Consider the following 21,487-nt stretch of genomic DNA (forward strand, 5'->3'; position numbering starts at 1 on the left):
CCCACCCAACTTACGTGTCACCCACGGCCCCGCTATTCTGGCCAACGGGATTCCGGGAGGAAGTCCCACTCGGGCTCCCCGCTCATTGGGCCCGTCAGAGCCGCCGCTCCCTCCCTTCGGGGAGGCAGTGCGGGGCTCGATTGGACGCCCGCTTTGTCCGTCCGACCCCGGGGCCGCGCCTTCCCTCCCACCGCGAGGGCCCGCGAGGGGCTCCGTGGGCAGCGCTGCCGCCTGGCGCCGGGGTGCGCCCACGTGGAGCGCGGGTGGGTGGGGAGAGCCCGCCGAGCCTGGGGCGGGGAGGTTGGGGTGCCCGGGCGACGTGTCCAGGCTTGCGGCTGGGCGAGGTATGGTGCGCACGTGTGTGAGAGTGCAAGTGAATGTGTGTGATCTAGCCCTCGGAATGCACGTGGGGAGAGAGTACCGTGTATGTAAGAGGGAGAGAATGGGTGGAAGCCGCTGCTTAGACTCTACCGAATACCCTTTCTTTCTTTCCCCAGCCCGTGGGCAGGTGCAGCAGATACACGGGATGGCTATACGGTCCCCATAATCTGCGTAGCCGCACGGGAGAAGTCTTGCCAGTGGACTCTTGCCCCATCCGCGTGCTAGCATGAATGCCTGTGTACGGATGGCAGGACACGAGTCGGGAGACTCAGGCACGCTAACACGATAGACTTACTGCTCAACTGTCCATGTGGGTTGGGGAAATCAGCTTGCCTTTGGCAGACGGGAAATGAATGATCTCATACTCTTCCCCGGGCTCCAAACAGAGTAATTTGAAAACAAATCTCAGAGGCTGAAATAAGTATGCATACATTTTGTCATATGTATTTGCTTGATTGGTTGCAAAAGTGCATACTTTTGCTAAATTACATTTTGAAGGCTAACAAAGGTTCCCTATGTAAAACGTAATAATCACAAACCTCTTCAAAGAAAATCAAATTCAAAGAAAACAGTGCTTTTGTTCTTTTTATGTACTTGAGGAGGGGGAATACAGGTTAGGCGTGAATGATAATTTTGTTTCTGCTCTTGACCTAACTTCTAAGAAAGTAAATTATTTCACAAATGCCTCAGAAGTGTCATGGAATTTATTTCATGCTGCATAGTTTTTATGATACTCTAATCAGACTTTAGTTATCACTACCAATGATAGACGAGTGCTCAAAATGAGGGTAGATCTGCGTAGCCACATTAAACATAAAGATGGTCGGTCCCTGGTGCAGAACTTTTTTAGGTAGACTCTGAAATGCTAAAACCATAAAATAACCCTCATTACAAATGCTAGCCTAATGACATTTATATTACCATGAAACCTAAGTTTGCCAGGCATCTACTTTTCCCTAATAAATAATAAGTTATAACAGTAATTATATTGTTCAAATGCTTTCATTTACAATTAACACTATCTCACTTATCATACCCAGATTAAGTATCAGCCTCACAGTTTGGTAAAGAAACCAAAGTTTATTGAAGGGACTGTGATAGCTCTAGGACCCACAACATGCAGAAATGTAGGAGTTCAGCAGAAGGGGATCTAGGTTAGAATCCTGCTGTTCTCCTGTGGAAGCCAAGTTCTCATTCTTTTTTAACAAATGATATTAACAAACTGTGTCTGGTCCGTTAAAATGAGAATCTGGTTTAAAAAGAAAATTATTTAAGGAAGTTTTAGAATTTTCTTCTGTCGTACAGATACTACATAGTCTTCATTGTTACTCAATCTATCACTGTTTAAATTTCCCTCTTTCAGTTTTACTCTTAAAAATTGAGACTGGGTAATTCCTGCCACCTTGTTAAAATTCCTTATGAAAAGTCCTTACCATTATCAGAGTATGATTTGCTAAATAAACTCTTCCTCCAGAAATACTACCAAAACTATTCTGGAGGAAATGAAGTTTTATAGCAATAATCCTGGCCCATACTAGGAGACAAAATTATCTTAACTGAAAACAAAGGGAAGGAGGAAGGGAAAGAGACAGAGAAAGGAAGAAAGAAATTGTACAGAGGATTGGGAAATTATTACTCACACATTACACAGTATGCAGTATTTAGTTGTATTTCAGAATCTTTGGAACATTCTTATGCTTCTGGAATACATGATTACTCATTTGAAACCCCTGATTCCTTTGCATCTGATTTCAGACTCCAAAGGTATTCTTTGCCTAAAGCTGCTGGCTAACTCTACAGAATATAATAAATGTAGGCCATAAAACACAACTCAATATTTTAGTCATAAAATTTGTAAGAGGACAAAAATTATTACCTGGACTTACCCATTATTTCAAATTCAGGAAGGGTATGTAGAAGTATATAAAATCACTAATGGCAGTGTCTTTATAAAATTACTTTTCCAAGGTGAAGTATGCTGCTAGTTTCTTAAAAATATCAGTATAAAGCCTTTGAGAGGCCAACATGGGGAAACTATCCAGGGTCTATAAATTGAATTTACATAACATTGCCTTTGGGTAGAACTTGTAACAGATGAGCTATTTCTAATGGTCTTGTGAGGTCTGTTGCTAGTTCTATTTTATTTTTATTTATCATTTTTAAAATGGTATTATATAATTACATTTCTACATGCTATATTTTTAACTATATATAATTTTAAAAGTTATATATCCTGAGGTATTTCACCAGTTTAATATTTTATTTCTAAGGGAGGAAGAAATTAACTTCAAGATTCAAGGCCTTACATTTGAGAAGGACTAAGGTAATATTTGGAAATCTTAGCATTCTTTCTAGTTTTACTAAATTTGTCATTTCAATAAAATTTGTTCATTTTTAAAATAGGGAAAAGCAAGAAATATACAGTTGAGGGATACAGCAGGTGTATAATTTGTAAAAATAGATGACCCATCCTAGACTAAGTAGTTTCCATTGTCTGTGAAATTTTTGAATTAAATCTCTTTACTACAAATTGAAATCAACAGTTTGCAAGAGACATCTACCTAAGAAAAGGTGATGAATATTAAATAATTTTAAAAAAAAATTGTAATTGTGTGGTGATGGATGCTAATTAGAATTATTGTGGTGATCATTTTGCAATAAATATTTAAATTGAATCATTATGTCATATACCTGAAACTAATGTGTTATATGTCAACTATATAGCAATTAAAAAATAAAATTGTAAGTGGTGTTTCAGTATTAATAAAGCACAGCTTCAACCTTTTCATGTAAATTTTGCAGAAATCAACTATCATTTTTCCTCTGTAGAAAACTATACTTACCATCTCTGCCTTTTTGCCACTTCACCCATTTGCTATCACCTAATTAACACATGGCTTCCTGCTTGCCACTTACATGTACTGTTTTGGGAAATAAAGAAAGCTACAGTTAAGGTATTCTGTTTTCTTGAGGACTCTGTAAGAGGTGTTTTGAAACTCATTTTCCACAAAATTTTGCTAATGACCTGGTGGTAATTGTTAGCAGATTAACAAAGTATGAAAATTGTTTCATAATTAAAAAATGAAAAATATTTAGGAGGCCCTAAATCTGTAGATGTGTAGCTAGACTAAAGAAATAAGAACTATTATTTCAAATGTCTTTAACATCTTTCTAAAGCAGGACAGTCTAGCATACCATAAACTCTTCCAGATTCTAAGGTGGCATAAGAAATACTTTGAATTTGTTGCTTAATGTTTATTATAGCTAACATATCACTTTTAGGAAAGAGTTAGTTTCATAGAATATTAGAATATATGGGAAAGGACCGTATGTGAGACTCAGGTGAGGCAGACTTCCCAAAATCTTCCATTGGCTCATTCATTGGCTCATTCAGGCAGCTTTTCACTAGCTCACTGTCTTCAGAGAGTTCAGACAAATAGACTGTGGGAGATCAGTAGCCAATGAAATATGACATTTTTAATGTTCCCCCCCCAAAATGTCTAGTTTGTTGATTGCTTTGTATAAAAGACATGCTTGGTTTATTCATGACCATTTTATAGAATCGGTATTAGAATTTTAGTATTATATGATAGATACATGTAGTAATTTCTTAATTGTCATGGGACATGGCTGATCGTACTTATGATGTATCCAATGCTAAATCCTTGGTCAGAAATTCAACATTCAATTTCAGAACTATTCCTAAGGGAATCATAATCTGCTCCATAAATGTTTTTTATGCTCTAGTTTCAGGAATATTTTGAGTCAAAACAAAGGGACTATTAATGGTTTTACTTAGAGATAAAATAGACCAAACTTTCAAAAAAAAAGAAAAGATCCTAAGAGTCAAGTTACCTCAGCATTAAGTTCTACTCATGTTAAAACTAAGAAATAAAAACACATGTCTTCCCTCGCTCTGCTCCTTCTCATTCTGTTCTCTAGTGCAGCTCTTTAAATCTTGGCATCCAACATCCTAGGAATCTTTTGTTTCCCAGGATCCTTGTCTAGGACTTTGCCCTTCACTCCCTATCACCCACCCATATACACACACTGTCTTTCCCTTCTTGAAGACAAAGGACAAAAATCTAATATAATCTTCCTCAAAACATCTATTACTGTCCTACAAGTAATCAGTTATTCCAAGGAAAGCAAATTAGATCCATTAATTAACAGGAAGATATTAACAAATGAATTATTAGCTTATTATTGTTCTCAAGAATTTTGTGAGAAAATAGGTTAAGCCAAAGGACTGAACCCTAATGGCATAATCCTAGATAGGCTGGTAAGCAGATGAGTCATAATAAAGGACAGAGAATTTCACTTTTTGCTTCTTTGTTCCTGATTCTCTTGCCCAATTGTGAAGGGCTTCAGGAACATTCAAAAGGTGACTCAAGATGCCTACTGTGAGGAAACAAATCCCGTTTAAGTTACGAACTATCTATGAAGTCAACAGTAAGTCAGGAACAGTTAGGACCTTAATTCTCTCATCTGTAAAATGCAAGGGATGATCCTATCTGTGCTGCCTCATTTCAGAGAGAATGAGCCCTTAGGATTCAAGAGAGAAGACAAACTTTGGATTTCATTTAGATAAAATTGAATTTGTAGTGATACTTGTCATTGTCGACCTAAATTTATTTATACTTTTCTGGAAAACTAACAGTTGATTAAAAAAAAAAAATCAGGGCGCCTGGGTGGCTCAGTGGGTTAAGCCACTGCCTTCGGCTCAGGTCATGATCTCAGGGTCCTGGGATCGAGCCCCGCATCAGGCTCTCTGCTCAGGAGGAAGCCTGCTTCCCCCTCTCTCTCTGCCTGCCTCTCTGCCTGCTTGTGATCTCTGTCTGTCAAATAAATAAATAAAATCTTTAAAAATAAATAAAAATAAATCAGCTACCCAGTTTAAAATGATAATTTTCCAATCATATTATTAATTGAACTTCTTTAATAGTTGAGAAGGGATGAATTATGACCTTAAACCAAGGGACTTTTGTAATCCACTTATTCAAGCTAGATTTCTAATTCCTCGGTTATAATTTACGGACTAAGGTTTTCATTGTGCTTTCTATGTCAACAATTTTCTCAAGTAGTTATTGTGTGCGAGGCCTAATGCGGGGAGCGAAATGGAAGGTGGAGGATATAATGATGAATGAACCATGGACCCTTCCAGTGAAGAGCTTGTGGATTTGGTACTTGTTGATTTAAAGGCCAAATCAAAACTCTGGCTGGAAATTAAATTACTCAAGGAGAGAACAAAGCAAGAGAAAAAGAGGCCTCATGATATAACCATGATTTCCTGTTAGACCAAGCAATGGGATCGGTTAATCAGCAGAGGCAGTTCAAGCTGGGAAAAAGAAAAGTGATGCATAGACCCCTCAAAACAAAGAAACGTCACTTTGCTTCCATTCTCTTTTGGTGCAGGGCAAAGCCTTTGTTTTGTGTGCGGATCTGTTGTTGGTGGGAACTCAGCTTAGCCGCTGAAGCCAAAGAACATGTTCAGATTCCAGTCTCTGCTTCACTGAGTGGGGCAAGATCTTCAGGATATTTATATGGTAAGGTCATTCAATGCAAATATGTCTAGATTGAGGAGCTTTTCTTGGTTTTTTCACCTAAGTTGACCACAATTTTTCTTTCAGATACCAGCCATTATGGAGCTTTTCCAAATCACTTATCTCAATTTTCATAGAAACAACTCTTATTTTTTTTCACTCTCCTATTTCATTAGTTTACATAACAGTTGATTAAATTACATAATTAAAATAGCAAATGCAATTGCATAAGCGGCTTTTATAACAACCCACTGGTTTCTGTGAGGCATTCAGTTCGGTAGGCAGACACAAGCCAAGCGGAGATTAGTTTAAGTGCCAGGAGTCCTCAGCCCTGAAGTGCACAGGGAAGGGACTGACTGACAGAGGGGAGAGCCTCCCATCATCCAGTGAGTTGGTTCAGCGGAGTTAAGGGATTCTACCATACACAGAAATGACTAGTGAGGTAAAAAAGGAGGAACTGGTGATAATGAAAAGGTGTGTAAGAGAAGGAACAGGGAAACCGAAAGTATTAAGAGAACTTTGAGCTTTGTTGATAGAACTCAAAGGAAGTTGAGATAAAGCCTACAAGGAGGCCTGGAAGGATCTGACTGGGGTGGAGTGGAAGATTACAGTGCGCTGGGGAATAAATGGGCGACAGACAAGTAAAGGAAGCGCAGTAGTAGGGTTAACTCTGCTTTTGATAATTTGCCTGCAAAGGAAGATAGATTGAGTGGAGCTTGAAAAGGCGATGAGGTTGAGGGAAAGTTTGCTGTGGGGGGTTTATTTTTGGATTAGCACACACAAGAATTTCTTCAAGGAGCTCGTGGAGAGGGACAGGTTAAAGATTTGAAGGGCCACATTAAATACACTGGAATGTCTGGAATGTTACTTCTTAAGGCAATGTTCTATTATAGTTCATTTTCCATTTTAGAGGCTCAATAAATTATGGAATGAATGGTCTTAAGAGTCACTAAGAGGAAGAAAATTGAAAAGACTACCTGGCTAACTGAAAAAGAAATTTGTTTGAGAGGCCTAAGGTTGTGTGTACTTGTATTAATTCACTCTGATTAAATGTGCACACCCTCCAAAATGGACACGATTGTATGATAATATCCCAAATAGAGAATCTGTAAAACGGTATGTATTTATTTAAGAAGAGAAACAGACTCTGCTTTGAGTAACAGTAATTGGCCCATTTAAAACCTTTTATGTGGGTGCCTGGGTAGCTCAGTGGGCTAAAGTCTCTGCCTTCAGCTCAGGTCATGATCCCAGGGTCCTGGGATTGAGCCCCACATGAGGCTCTCTATTCTGCAGGGAGCCTGCTTTCTCCTCTCTCTCTGCCTGCCTCTCTGCCTACTTGTGATCTCTGTCAAATAAATAAATAAAAATCTTTTTTTAAAAAATAAATAAATTTAAAAAAAATAAATTTAAATTTTAATTTTAAATTAAATTTAAATTTAAAATTTAAAAAAATAAATAAATAAATTTTATGTATATAAAGATTTTGTGTATAACTGTTAGATATGCTTACTAAGCAGTTTATGACTTTTACAAATGTTTCATAACATTAAATGCAAAAAGGAGAATGTGAAATTGCACAAATGATATTATTGCAATCATGTTAAAATGCTTAAAGAAAAATGATTTGTTGTATACTGCTACTTTTAAGTAATTTAGATAAAGAGGGGGAAAAGGTGGATATTTTCAATAACTCATGAAAATCTATTCTCTTCAGGATAATGATGCTTTCTACTCATATGTTGGTTTTAACATTGTTGAACATATCCCTGATCCTAAGATCTGTTTTTCTATAAAGAGTGAGCTGGTATCACACCATGGAACAGGAGGGTAGACTACCTCGCTTGGGGCAGCCATTTCACACACATCTTCCCACTCTCTCTCTTCCACTAACAGCAATGAATTAAGTGAACTGTTTCACTGAGTGACTTTGGGACAGGGAAAACTAAAGCAACCCCATGAAAAACTGTTTTTGCTCCTTTTCTTGCTAGGACCTTCACCCTTACATTACATGTACCTTATAAAAAAGAGTGTGAGACATCTAGGTGGCTCAGCCAGTTAAGCATCTGCCTTCAGCTCAGGTCATGATCCCAGAGACCTGGGATCCAGTCCTACATTGGGCTCCTTGCTCAGAGGGGAGCCTGCTTCTCCCTCTGCCTGCAGCTCCCCTTGCTGGCGCATGCTCTCCCTCTCTCTGACAAATAAATAGAATCTTTAATATAAAGAAAAAAAAACCAAACAGATGGTGTGTGTCCTCTTTGTAAAAGTCAAGGATTTAATGATTTTTCTTTTTTTTTCTTTCCTTTCTATTCTTTTTTCTTTTTTCTTTCTTTTTTTCTTCTTCTTCATCTTCATCTTCGTCGTCTTCTTTTTTTTTTTTTTTTTTTTTTGCAGTCTTCCAGCACATCTAAGGGGTGACTAGGTTGGGTCATCATGAATGTTTCCTGAGACCTCAGACTCATCAAGACAATTGGCTGCAGGGCATAAGTGACTTATGGAGAGCATCTAGACCCTCATCTTAGTTTCTAGATGCCTGAGAAGACACTGTGCATTGGAACACAACCATCAATAAAAATCCCAGGCCCCAAGCAAAGACAAAATTCACTCTTCATTCCTTTCCGAGGTTCTCAGATGCTCTGTCTCTACACTCACTCTATATGTTAAATAAATTCTGCTCTCACTTCCTCTCAGCTCACGTCTGATTTCTGTCCTGCGTGTGAGAAGCCAAGGACCCTCTTGACTGGTCTTGTGGTACCTCTCTGGGTCCTCGGACCCAGCCAGCCTGCATCAACTTCAGATGTGACTTCAGTGTCCCTCTCAATATCTGCCTTTATCAACAAGGTCTCTAGCACTCTATCTAGTACCTAATAAACACTGAACACAATTTAATTGAGTGAGTGAATAAACAACACTCGATGAAATCTATTTTTGTTCCCTGACAAAGACCAAAATAAATAATGGGAATTTACAAGATAGCGAGATAGAAAAGAAAGAAAAAAATCTGGGGAAAAAGTTAGAACGAAATTTATCTGATTTTAAATGTAGTGAAATTTCTAAGTAGGGAAGCCTTAGGAGAAACAAATGAAAAGAAATAAATACATTGGATTAACTTGAAATTCAAAATAGTCATAGTTCAAACAATACTAAAAAGTTTAAAAGCAGACACATAGAGAATATTTGCATAGATTAAATAGACTGCATAAATTACATAGATCTAACAACTTTATATAATTGTATGTATATTGTTAAAACAAAGATAATAAAAAGTTGCAAAGTTCATAAACAGATAATAGTTCATAAAGTGTTCATAAACGGATAGTTCATAAGCAGATGAACAGCCAGCAAATATGTGAGAAGTATTCAATCTTAGTAATCAAAGAAATGAAACCAATACTAATAATCTCATAACAAGTGACAATAGCAATGTTTTTTTAAAAATTTTACATTAAGATTGGCTTAAAAAATATTTTTTAAAGATTTAATTTGTTTGTCAGAGAGATAGAGCACACAAGCATAGGGAGCGGCAGGCAGAGAGAGAAGCAGGCTCCCCGCTGAGCAAGGAACCCGTTGTGGCACTGGATCTCAGGACTCTGGGATCATGACCTGAGCCGAGGCAGACACCCAAATGACTGAGCCACCCAGGCTCCCCTAGATAGGACTGGACTTGAGCTGAATTTTCAGACTGCCTGCTGGCGTCCAAGAATTGCTTGGTGTCGTGGGTGGGAAGAACACAGTCCCATGATGGAATTGGGTCCAGAATCTCTAAAAGAAGAAGTAAGCAGACATTAAAGCTAGTTGTTTAGCTTGGAATCCTCAGAAAGAGACCCTGAAGAAAGCTTTCACGTGGATGAAGGTTATTAGGAAGCATTCTCATGAAAAATCAGGATAGCAGGAAAGATGGCAAATGAGCAATCCCAAAGGAACTTTTTTGCGCACTCAGAAGAGCTCTGGAAAAAGTGTAGATCATACTCAGAGCAAGAGAGCTGCCATATTCATATTACTGCTCCATGGAGTCATTAATTCAGGGCTTGGTTGAAGGGTGTCAAGTCCCAGAAATTTCTCTGTCCTCTGTGTAACAGCCAAGTGGCCACAGCAGCCAGAGGCCCAGGTACTAGCTACCATGGCAGTGAGACACACCAGAAGTCCAGGGGAAGGAAAATGGCAAGTTTCCCAGCCTATATGCTTGGGGCAGTAACAAAAGTGGTATTTGTAACTAAAGTGGTATTTGTATCATGGTATTTGTACCATGATAGGATGAATGCTAAATGAAAAAACAAAAATAGGGTACAAAATACTATATAAGGGGTCCAGATTTACACCAGAGCCTGAGGTAACTAAAAAACTGAACAAAAATATATGACACAATGGCTCAGCCATAAGGCATCCAGAAAGAGTGCTTCTAGAGAGAGAGGAAACAAAAGAGGCATGGCTGCTCTAACTACTGTCTGGCCAGAAAGCTGCCACACAGAGAAGGAAGAACCCAGGCAAGTGCAGCCGTGTCCCCAACAGGAGACGACCCCGGGAGACTGAAGAGATATTCTGTGTTAGGGAAAGTTGGTTAAGGGTACACGAGAACAATTTTTGCAATTTTTCTGTTAGTCTAAAATTGCTTCAAAATTTAAAAAAAAGTGTTAAAAATCCCAAAAAGGGAAAATATAGACCGTGAGAATGTTAATCAAAATAAAGATGGAGTGGCTATGTTAATAATAGAGAAAGGAGATTTTATTTTACTTTCTAATTTTTTAGAGAAAGTCAATTTCAGAGAAAAAATATGATCAAGAAGAAAGATGATAATTTCGTAATGAAAAGGGGTTCATTTATCAAGAAGACCTAAAAATCCAAAATGACTATGTGCCTAATAGTAGACCTTCTAAAAACATGAAGCAAAAACTAATGGAACAAGGAGAAATAGACCAATCTACAACTACAGTTGGAGCCTTCAATACTTTTCTCCTGGTAGCCAGAAAATCTGTAAACATATGAAAGACCTGAGCAACATTATGAACCAACAAGACCTAATTGACATGTAGAGAACATTCCACTCAACAACAGAATCACGTTCTTTTTAAGTGCTTATGGACCATTTACCAAAGTGGACCATATTCTGAGATATAAATGAGCCTCAGTACATTTTAAAGCACACCACATACGTACCATTTCTCTTTGTTGGTGGAGAGCTGTTTTACATGCTAACCTTACGACTTGGTGGGTCAGATAATATCCAGTTCATGACGGGTAGCTTCTGCTTGTTCCTACTAACAGATATGGAGAAAAATCATTTGCAAATCAACAGCTGCATATCTGATATCAGGGGATGTGTTAATTTGCTCAAAGCAGTTTGAACCCTTAGCTGGTATAACAGCTGCAGTTAGTCACCACCTGGTTAAAGGTTACAAAATCAACCATTATGCTCTAATATCCATCTGTCTTCAGCATAGACCCAATAGGTGAGTTGAATGGAAATGTCATGGGGTTGCCATACCTATATCCTTGATATTGGCACAATCTCTGTAATCCCTTCATGAATGCAATATTGCTTTTGTTTACTATTTTCCTAGTTAGAGGCAGTTCCAGAGGCTCCCACTTGGCCTTTCCCACCATAATAATCCTTACACCACAGGTCAAGGAGCCAGTGTGGGGAGTCTGCCTGCTGGTAATTATAGCTATTCCAATTATGCATCCCAGAACTGGAAAAACAACCACCAGATGGGTTTAAGGACCCACGGACCCACTGTAAGAGGGAACTGAGGTAAAGTCCCCAGAGTACATGACCTCCCTAAACCTCTCCTCCAACTGGTGAATCACAGTAATATTTCAGGTTTTCTAGAATTAGTGTGTCAGTTCAGAGTCAGTGTCTCATAGTCTCTAAAAGTTTTCATTATTTTCTCAATGCACAGTTTCCCTGGTAAAAGCCTGGAGGTCCTTTGGGTGAAGGCTTGGAGAAAGATATAAATTTTTGGTGGTGTACAGGGACTCTGTCTCGAGGGGGCTCAGTGTCTTCTCTACGCAAGGGGTCTAGGTCTAAAAACTGATCAAGTGCAGGAATTGGCTGAGAAGCCATGACCCATTTTTATGATTCAGATTAGACTTTTGCTACTTGATCTAAAACTTTTCTGTTGTGCTAGATCAAGTGAGAATTTAGCAGACTTCCTACCTATCCCATTTTTTGGAACACCATGGTGAACCATCCAATGCCATAGTTTTGTGCAACTCAGACTATTCTGATTACCGCTTGACAGCTATCCATTATGGTAACCATGCCCATTGCCTTTGAAGGTTGAGTGCTGCCACTTGGCTCTTGCTAACCCACTAACCCACTAATTACTCCCACTGCATTTAGGTTTCCTGATTCAGTGACTGTAGTCCCCACTGTAAAGACTGGCCTACAAAGAAGAGTGATTACAGAAGAGCTCTTTAAGGATGCTAGGGCACTATTCACAATTTTTTTTCTGAGTTGTGGTGAAAGGTGTCTTCTGGACTCTGGTATATCACCTGGACTCTCAGAGTAGGTAAGTCTTAACTGAAAAATCCACTATTTGACAAATTTGCATTCCAAACTTCATAAGAGTTCGAATCCCTCCCTCTACGTTTAAGCAAGGTATGTCAAGTGTTTCTAGTTTCCTCATGGTAGGCCATTTTGGTCCTTGTTTTACCCAATCAACTAAAACTGTTAAACCCTTCCCAACTCCCTCAGCTACAATTTTAAATCCAGGATCTCCGCTTAGTAAGCCCATATTGATAATATCAGCCAGATCCAACTCTGCTTCTTCCATCATTATCCCACACCCTCATTATTCATTCTCATACATATTTTCCATATTTTAGTCTATATAAATTAGAAAACTCACATAATTCTGAGTGTAGCACACCTCCTCATAGGTCATGCTTTGTATCTCAGCCTTGGGACCTTCTGGAATTTGAGTCTAGTTACATATCTAGAAGTAAAGAGGAGCAGTAGATGTGGGTCCTAAGGAAAATCAGCTTTGTATTGCATAGCATTACAGTTTCCTTGGGCAATGCACAATTAACTCCCTCCAAAGGGAAGTAGGGGGAATTGGAGAAGCCAATACTACTGGGAGTAAGGAGTCCACTTCCACTGGGAAAGAAGACTGGCCAGAATTTAGAGGCTCAATGTCCCCAGCCTCATCAGGCTCTTCTTACAGGTCCCCATTCCAATTGGCAAGATTCTATTCTTTCCCAATCAATGCCCTCATTTGAACAGTGGACACCCTGTGGAGCTGGGAGTGCAACTAGTGCTGTAATTCAGCCAACTGCAGGATGAAATTGTGTTTGATTTTCAAGAATCTCAGCCCTGAGGCTGCAGGAGATAAGGGTCACCTTTAGGGCACACACAGAAGTGTTTAGGTCATTTATGTGACACTTGAACTGAAAATTCAGTTCCCTGAGCTCATCCTTTCTTTCATCACTTTCCAGCAACATGATCAACCAACCAGCCTCATTAGATTCATTAGATTTCCAAAATGTCTGAAAGTATCACAATTGTAGTCACCAAGTTCCTTACTTCTTTTAAGTGGTTGATTAGAATATCTAATGAAGATATTTTGCATATCTCTGATTCCAGATCTTGTTGGGGACTATCAGTGCTCTCTTCACTATTGGAAATAGGGTAATTACCATCTACCAATCTAATGAGATTAGAGAGCCAATTTCAGAAACCTCAAAACTAATTCAGAAAACTCATCCTTAAAATTGTGGTCCTCTAGATCCACTCTTGGTACCAAAATCTGAACTGGTCAGGGTTCTCCAGAGAAAGAAAACCAAAAGTGTGTGTGTGTGTATGTGTGTGTGTGTGTGTGTGTGTGTGTGTGTGTGTGTATTCACACACTTTTCTATAGAAAGAGTTGTACCACAAAGAATTGTCTCATGTGCTTAGGGAGACTGAGAAATTCAAGATCTGTGGTCAGCAAGCTGGAGACCCAGAAGAGCTGAGGGCAATTTTCCAATTGAAGTTCAAAGGCCTGTGAACCAGGAGAGCAGCTGATATATGTCTCAACCCAACTTTGAGTCCAAAGGTAGAAGACTGATGTTTCAAGTTGAAGACCTTAAGGCAAAAAGTAAGACCTCTTTCTTATTCAGCCTTTTATTCTATTCAGGCCTTTCATGTATTAGATAAGGGGAGTAGGAGGGCAATATGTTTTATTACATCTACCAATTTATATGTTATTCTCATCCAGAAGCACCCTCATAGACACGACCAGAAATGTTCAATCAAATATCTGTGGACCCTGTGGCCCAATCATGTTGGCACCTAAAATTAACAATCACATGGAGGTTGGAGAAGAAAATAATCAAGGATAGCTGTTTTTTACCATAGTTCCTTGCATAAATGGTGGTTCCATACATTTGGAAGAGAATAAGGAAGGAAGAATGGATCTGAGGTACTAGTAAGAAGTTCAGTGCTGGGCATGTTGTGTGGAGCGTGTATGGAACATCCAGTTGTAAATACATGACTTTAGATCTGGATTAGAGATATAGAATTGACAGCTCTCAGTGTATATGCTTTAGAAGGAGTGAATGAAATTCCCCAGATAAAGTGGGTATAATGAGAAAGAGTAGTGTGTGAAGGATGGAACCCTGGAGGATTACTAACATGAAGGGATAGGACAAAGTCAAGGGTGTAGAGGCAACATAGTTCAGACAGAATGGGACCAGGAACCCATTTCAAGAATGATGGAAAGGAAAACTATTATCTACTGTAGCGAGGTCAAAGATGGTAAATACTGAAAACTGTCCAACAGAAATAACAAATAGGAGGTTTGTGTTATCTTTAGAGAGCAAAGTTGCAGAGGTGGGATGGACCGAGAAGTGACTGAGTGGGAAGGAGACAGAGACATGAAATGTACCCTTGCTCTGCCTGCAGCATGGACTGATGGACAGCGAGGAGATAACCCAGGATGTTTAAAGAATGTTTTTCTAAAATGCTAAAAGCAAATTCAGTGATGGGAAGAGGAAAGATAGGGAACAAGGTCCCTGAAGAAGAATGGGATCCAGAAAAATAATGGGATCCGAAACACTTGAAAAGTCTGATTTTTGACATGTTGGTGCCACTGCCCATTCATTCTTTTCTGGTCCAAATAAACAGAGTTGTCACTAAAATTCTACATTGCACTCTATTGTAGGTTATGAATCACAATTTCTATATTTTAGATGTGATTTTTTTATATAAGCTTAGGACATTGTTTAATTTTATGATTTCAAGAAGTATCTATATCCATATGGAATAATATATCTGAAATTACTTTAAAAACCTATACAACTGCCAGCAGTAAAGTCACTGGGAGTGATCTGAAAGAAATGTAATTTTTATCCTTCATTCTCTACTTAAAGAATAATAATAGGTTCCAGGGCACATATTTCTTTCATAAAAGATTTATAAAATCCCTCTTTCTTGCCTTTCCTTCTTTTTCTTTAAAAGCCAAACCAAACCAAACCAAACCAAAACACCTCCCAAATATCTCCTTTGGTTTCTATCTCATGGTCCACTTTCTTTGCACTACATGAATGACCTTTTAATTGTTCACTATTTGCTAATTTCTGCTCCTTGTATATATCCCCAACCTGTAGCCTAAATTTAATTCACCTAAAACACTATTCCATCCAAAATCCTTCAATGGCTTCCCCAATCCCTCCTCTGCATTAATAATAGAACAAAGTCCATATTTCTTAGTCTGGAATTTGAGGCAATCCATAATCTAGTCCCCACTTTTCCTTCTCTTTAAGTTCTACTAAACACCTACCTGTGTTCCACCCATGTCGAACTGATATATTCTTTTGTTTCTTGAAAGTCATCCAGACTGGCCAAGTTAAAAAAAAAAAAATTCAATGGAGAAAATTAAAGATCTAATTGACTTTATTAATTGATTCTTTTATCAGAAGGCATTCCACCTAGCAAGTAGAGGAACTCAGGGGAATTGTACAAAATGGAAGGTTTTTATAGGAAAGAGGGTGGGACAATAAGTTATTAGCAAAAGAAAAGAAGCAAGTGTTCTAGGAAAGGTCACCTTCCCTTACAGGGAAGGGCAGGGGGATTTATTAGGTGCATTACCTCATCTTCCTTTGGGGGATAGAGAGGGCCCAGGTAACAGAATTACCTCATTGGTGCTGACCACAAAATTCTAAATTGACTGGCTTAAAATTCTACTCCTGGAGATGCTGAAATTGCAGTTAAGTCCTCATTAGCTGTTCTGGGGTCAAATAACTCAATCTTGGGCTTGTGGGTTTATTTTTAATAGCCATACACAGTTATAAGTGTTGTGCACTGCACAACCCCAAGAGACTGCAATGTGATTGGTGCCCACTAGTGCTGTGCAGCTCACAACCCGCATAAATGGAAATGTTGATCCCTATTTCACAGTAGAAATATTATTCCAAAAACTGAAACTCCAATTTTATTATGACCTGTAGCTGGATTTCCCTCTAAGCTCTTCTTCGAACCTGCATATAGTGGAAATTAGAACTAGGTCAAATTCAAACTCAGAGTCCCACTATACAAAGTCTGCTTTAAATTAACTTCACTATAACCATTTCACCTCATTCTAGACACAAATTTTCCATCTGAGTTGTTGTCTACAATTATGACTCCACAAATAGAATGCCTACCTCTGGACCATTTAATTTTCTTTCCTTCCACCCTAATTTCTTCCTACCCTCTTCCAACAATTCAAAAACAATCCATCTTTCACTGAACAAAACAGTTTTCCCAACCTCTGTAAAACCTTCAAAGAGCATTCTATTCAACAATCGCCCTGTCTTTCCAGAGTTGCTATTATTATTATTACCATTAAGACTTTATTTATTTGAGAGATCGAGAGAGTGGGTGCTTGAGTTGGGGGAGGGATAGAAGGAGAGAATCTTCAAGCCAACTCCGCACTCAGTGAAGAGCCCCATGAGGGGCTCAATCTCACAACCCCAGAATCATGACCTGAGCCAAAACCAAAGTTGGAAATTAACCGACTGAGCCACCCAGGTGCCCCTCTGAGTTATTATTAAAATTATCATCTGTGCTGCAATTTTTTAAAAAGATTTTATTTATTTATTTGAGTGAGAGAGAGAGAACACAGAGGGAGAAAGTGAGGGAGAAGCAGACTCCCTTCTGAGCAGAGAGCTGCATGCTGGGCTTGATCCTCGGTCCTTGAGATCATGACCTGAGCCAAAAGTAGATGTTTAACCAACTGAGCCACCCAGGTGCCACTGGTGCTGCAATTTTTAACATTTGGCTAATACCATGTCTTATATTCATTTATTTGTCATGCATCAAATTTTTTTAGCCACCAACTAGACTACATTTCTTCAGTGGTTGAGTTTGGCTTTTATATCATATGTGTCTATTGAGCATAATACACAGTTGTATAATATATGCTTGCTGATTTGATATTTCCACTAAAATTTAAAAATGGTAAGGCTAACCTTTACATTACTCTGTAAGACTCTTAGCAAGTTGATTTGTAATTTTTTAATGTAATTTTATAGTTTTTTTACTGTCCAGCATGCTTTCTTATCATTTGCCTTTGAGTTCCTTTAAAAACTATGCTTTCATTCTATATCTGGTATAACTTTTTGAAACCCAAGAAGAGCCAATAGTTCTCTTCCCTGGGGTTTGTGACCTGAGGTTGTATGTGCCTTTCTTGAAAACCATGTGGAAAATATCTCCTTGAAAAATGAAGACAAAGAGATATAGAAAAAAGCAGAGAGTTGAGGAGAGATAACAGTAATGACATTCTTTGAGCCCCTCAATCCTTTTATACATGAAGTCAGCTGCATCCCTTGGATTGGCCATTTATATGAGTCAGTACATTCCTCTTTTAGAAACTAAGCCTGTGTGCATTAGGTTTCTGTTATTTTGCCACTAAAAGTGACCTGCTGCATACACAGGGAATATCACTTGATCATCTTGCATTTTGTATATGTAAAACACCATGTTAGGTATTGTGAGTGATAGTCCTGGGAGAAATTAACTCCCATTCTGCTTTTAAGGTACTTTACAATGTAGTAAGAGAGATAAGATGGACACAGATAACAATACAACACCGTATGTGACGGATGCCACATGGGAAGTACAAAGGACTACAGAAGTGCAGATAAAGGACCAATCTCTTAGTTGGAGGGATCACAGAGGCTTCACAGAGAAGATGACATTAGAAATAGTACAAGATCAGTGCAGGGTTTTCTTAAGGAATGATGAAATGTCTAATAATGTGAGAGTATAGGTTTGTATAAGGAGGATTAGAAACTAAACTGGAAAGACAAATTGGGGTCAAAGAGTCAAAGAGTCAAAAATGCTAAGACAATGAATATGGGCTTCATTAGGAAAAAGGAAGAGCCAGAATCCTGGACGGAATTTTGAACAGAATCAAAGTGTTGTAAAATATACCTAGTATTCAAAAAAGAAAAGTGAAGTCCATCTGCAATGCAGGAAGTTGACAAAGGAGGGTTTGATGGTATGAACTGTAACCTTTGTAAATCTCTTTTTGTTCATAATGTTTTCTTAAATATCATTATCAACATCTGGCAACAAAACATCCTTCTAGCAAACTATATCCAAGTAAGTGAATGGGTTTAGTTAGTATCTCTCTTCTAGATATTTTAATTATTTATGGTATCTGTTGTCTTCAAAGATTAACTCTTTGCCCAAATTATACAACAGTCATCACTATGACTGAGTTTGAATTCTTTTTTAAGACTTTAAAACAGGATGTTTAGAAGCTTCTATTATCCACTTAATTCAAGTGTGGTGATGATTATATCTACTTGAAACAGGCATAGGCTTGAAGATATTATTCTTTGGGTTGTATTGCTCAAGGTATTTTTGGAGAATGGATAATCTTACTCCTTTGTCCTTTATCAAGTTACACAAAGCTTGCTTTGCATTGCACACGTTTGCTTGGAGAGGAGCTCAGAAAAGTTCTCTTTCACCAAGTTGTGGACAGAAAATGACACACTGTGCAGCACAAGCCAAGTTAAGTAGCAAACTTCCCACAGAATCACGAGAGAGCCCCATCTGTAATTCTGAGTGTAGCTACAGGCGCATGCCAAGTCTTTGCTCCTGAGGAGTTGGATAGAACTCTTTCCCAGAACGTCTGAGAACATATTATGTCGGGACCCCAGCTGAAGGTCCTAAGGCCAAAAATCTGACAACCAACGGCCTTTGACTCAGGAGTCCTTTCTACCTAGTAGCTGCTGGGCTTGCCACAATTCACTCAGGAGAGGCGGAGAGGCAGGGCAGCTCTTCGGTGAGGAAAAGTCCTGATCCACAAACCAGGATACACTCTAATAATCCTGAGATTGGTAACGAATTAAATTATATTTTGTTTGCCCTACTGGTGGAGTCACGAAAAACTTGTTATTCACTTTAGAAGGATTTCCACTTAAAATGTGTCAAAATAAAAAATTTTATGTGGAAAGAATAATTGAGACCTGAGGAAAAAATAGCTTCTTGGTGAGTGACCAGATACAAACCACCAGATAGGCAATTCTGTACTGAGTTTACATTGCAAACGGAAAATCTCAACCAGTTTCACATTTGATCATCTCCAGGGAGCCATCATATTTGATTACAGTTTAGTAAATGACGTACCCTATAGTACTGATTCTAATCTTCTGTGTGAGTGACCAGAGACAGGCTAGTTCACTCCAGGGGAAACTGGGACTGTGAAAAAAGCTGTAGAAGGTGCGACACTTGTGGAGTTGAGGGTGGGGGGGGGGGTGGTCAGGAGTGGGAGGGACCTGAGCCAGCAGGCCGTTTCCTTGGGCGGCCCTTACAGGGAATAGTGGCTTTATTGTTGTGAGCATGCCTAAAGGGCTTCTTCCTTTTGTTTACTTCTTTTCATTCCTATGGACTCCTCTGAGAGTATTAATAATTACTCTTTGCTTAAGCACTCCAGGTAAAAGCTGATTCTCCCCATAGCCGGGAAGGATGCCATCACTACCGCAAGATGAAACAGGCACGCAAGATTGAGAAGTGCTGGGGTGAAGCAACATTCAGCTGTATTTTCTTTGCTCTTCAGATAATAATGACTCTGGGGAAGGAGGAGAAAACTCCAGAACTACTTTATTCTCTTCAAAGCGCCAGCCTCAGGAGAACAAGAGGACAAGGCTCTTCGCAGACCAGGGAGCAAGAGCACACGCTGTCCCTGTGTCTTTATTTTATTATATTAATGATATGAAGGTCAAAAATTCCTTCCTTTAAAAAAATAAAAAAAGATGGATAGTGGATAGAAAAAACCTTAATTGTGGCCTTAAAATCAAAAATTTATTTTATCTACATTTTCTTTCTTTCCTTTTCTAAGATTTTATTTATTTGAGAGAGAGAGAATGAACAGAGAGAGCGGCAGTGGGAGAGAGTGCAGTCTCCCCGCTGAACAGAGAGCCTGATTCTGTACTGGTTTCCAGGACCCTGGGATCATGATTGAGCTAAAGGCAGATGCTTAACCACCCGAGCCACCCAGGCGCCCCTCATCTACATTTTTCAATTACATTTCCCCTTGAAGAATGTGGAATTTTAATGTACAGGAGGGGAGGAAAAACTGAGTGAAAAGTCTCTTCACCATGCAATCAAAGAAATAAAATGAGCATGTCTTTGTAGTTGTTGATGTACACAGATGAGTGAAGGATTGCTGGGATTTGCTGTTAGCTGACATGCTGGTTGCCAGTGAAAAAGCAAACACGACCCCTGGGGATGTCCATAAGAGCCCTGTGGAGTGGAAGGAAGGGACTGTGACTTGCTGAGGGACAGGCCTTGGTTCACAAGGGGAGAGAAGGAAAGGGAGGGGGGAGGTTCCCTGGGGGCTCAGTCTTTCCAGCTCAGTTTCCTCTCTGTGCTTACCCACCATTAGGCTCCTGTCCTAACCTTGGGCTCTTCAGGTTTTGGCTTGCCCATCTCCAACGGCGTCTGCACACTCCCTGACCCTGAATAAGCAGTTTTGCCTCTCCTGTCCTTGGTTAAATACCTATTGTTAGGAACTGAATGTGTGTGCCCATGCCCCCACCCCATGGATGTATTTAGAGATAAGGCTGATGAGGAGGTTAAATGATGTCTTAGGAGTGGGGACCTGAATCGGTAGCATTGGTGCCCTTAGTAGAAGAAGATACATGAGAGGCCTCTCTTTCTGCCGTGGAGGATACGGGAGATGGCCATCTACAAACCAGGTGTGGGCCCTCATCAGGAATGAATCTGCCAGCACCTTGCTCTCGGACATCCCAGCTTCTAGGACTAAGATACATTTGCTGTTTAAGCCACTCCATTTATGGTAGTTTGTTATAGCGCCCCCAAATGATGGAGATGACTGCAAAATATGAGAAAAATGTGGTAACCTTCTCTGCCCTTTTCAGCACTAACATTTTATATTTGAAATTGTAGGTTTGAAATAAATGATCAGACATCATATTTACATCTCTTCTTAGCTGAATGATGTGTATGTGTGTCCCTAGATCCTTCTAAATCCTGTCGTGATTCCTCATGATTCCAAATGTCCATATTCTCTTCCATACCTCTCCATCTCTAAGTAGAATGGATTGGCCCTCAAATTGTCTCTTATTTATTTATTTAT

General features: G+C 39.2%; 2 long non-coding RNA genes across 2 annotated transcripts; one reads left to right on the top strand and one right to left on the bottom strand.

Annotated features, from left to right (window-relative positions):
• The first annotated feature begins 305 nt into the window (after nucleotides 1-305).
• On the top strand, nucleotides 306-20,252 carry LOC122908676. Its single transcript, XR_006385008.1, has 6 exons — nucleotides 306-344; nucleotides 2,652-2,704; nucleotides 5,797-5,927; nucleotides 12,262-12,430; nucleotides 13,816-13,996; nucleotides 19,815-20,252. It is a non-coding gene; the product is annotated as an uncharacterized LOC122908676 (long non-coding RNA).
• Nucleotides 9,563-12,851, bottom strand: LOC122908677. Its single transcript, XR_006385009.1, has 3 exons — nucleotides 12,770-12,851; nucleotides 11,076-11,176; nucleotides 9,563-9,683 (listed from the first exon to the last, which is right to left on the bottom strand). It is a non-coding gene; the product is annotated as an uncharacterized LOC122908677 (long non-coding RNA).
• Nucleotides 20,253-21,487: the final 1,235 nt, after the last annotated feature.

This window comes from Neovison vison, chromosome 6, assembly GCF_020171115.1.
Source record: "Neovison vison isolate M4711 chromosome 6, ASM_NN_V1, whole genome shotgun sequence".
NCBI classification, from domain to species: domain Eukaryota; kingdom Metazoa; phylum Chordata; class Mammalia; order Carnivora; family Mustelidae; genus Neogale; species Neogale vison.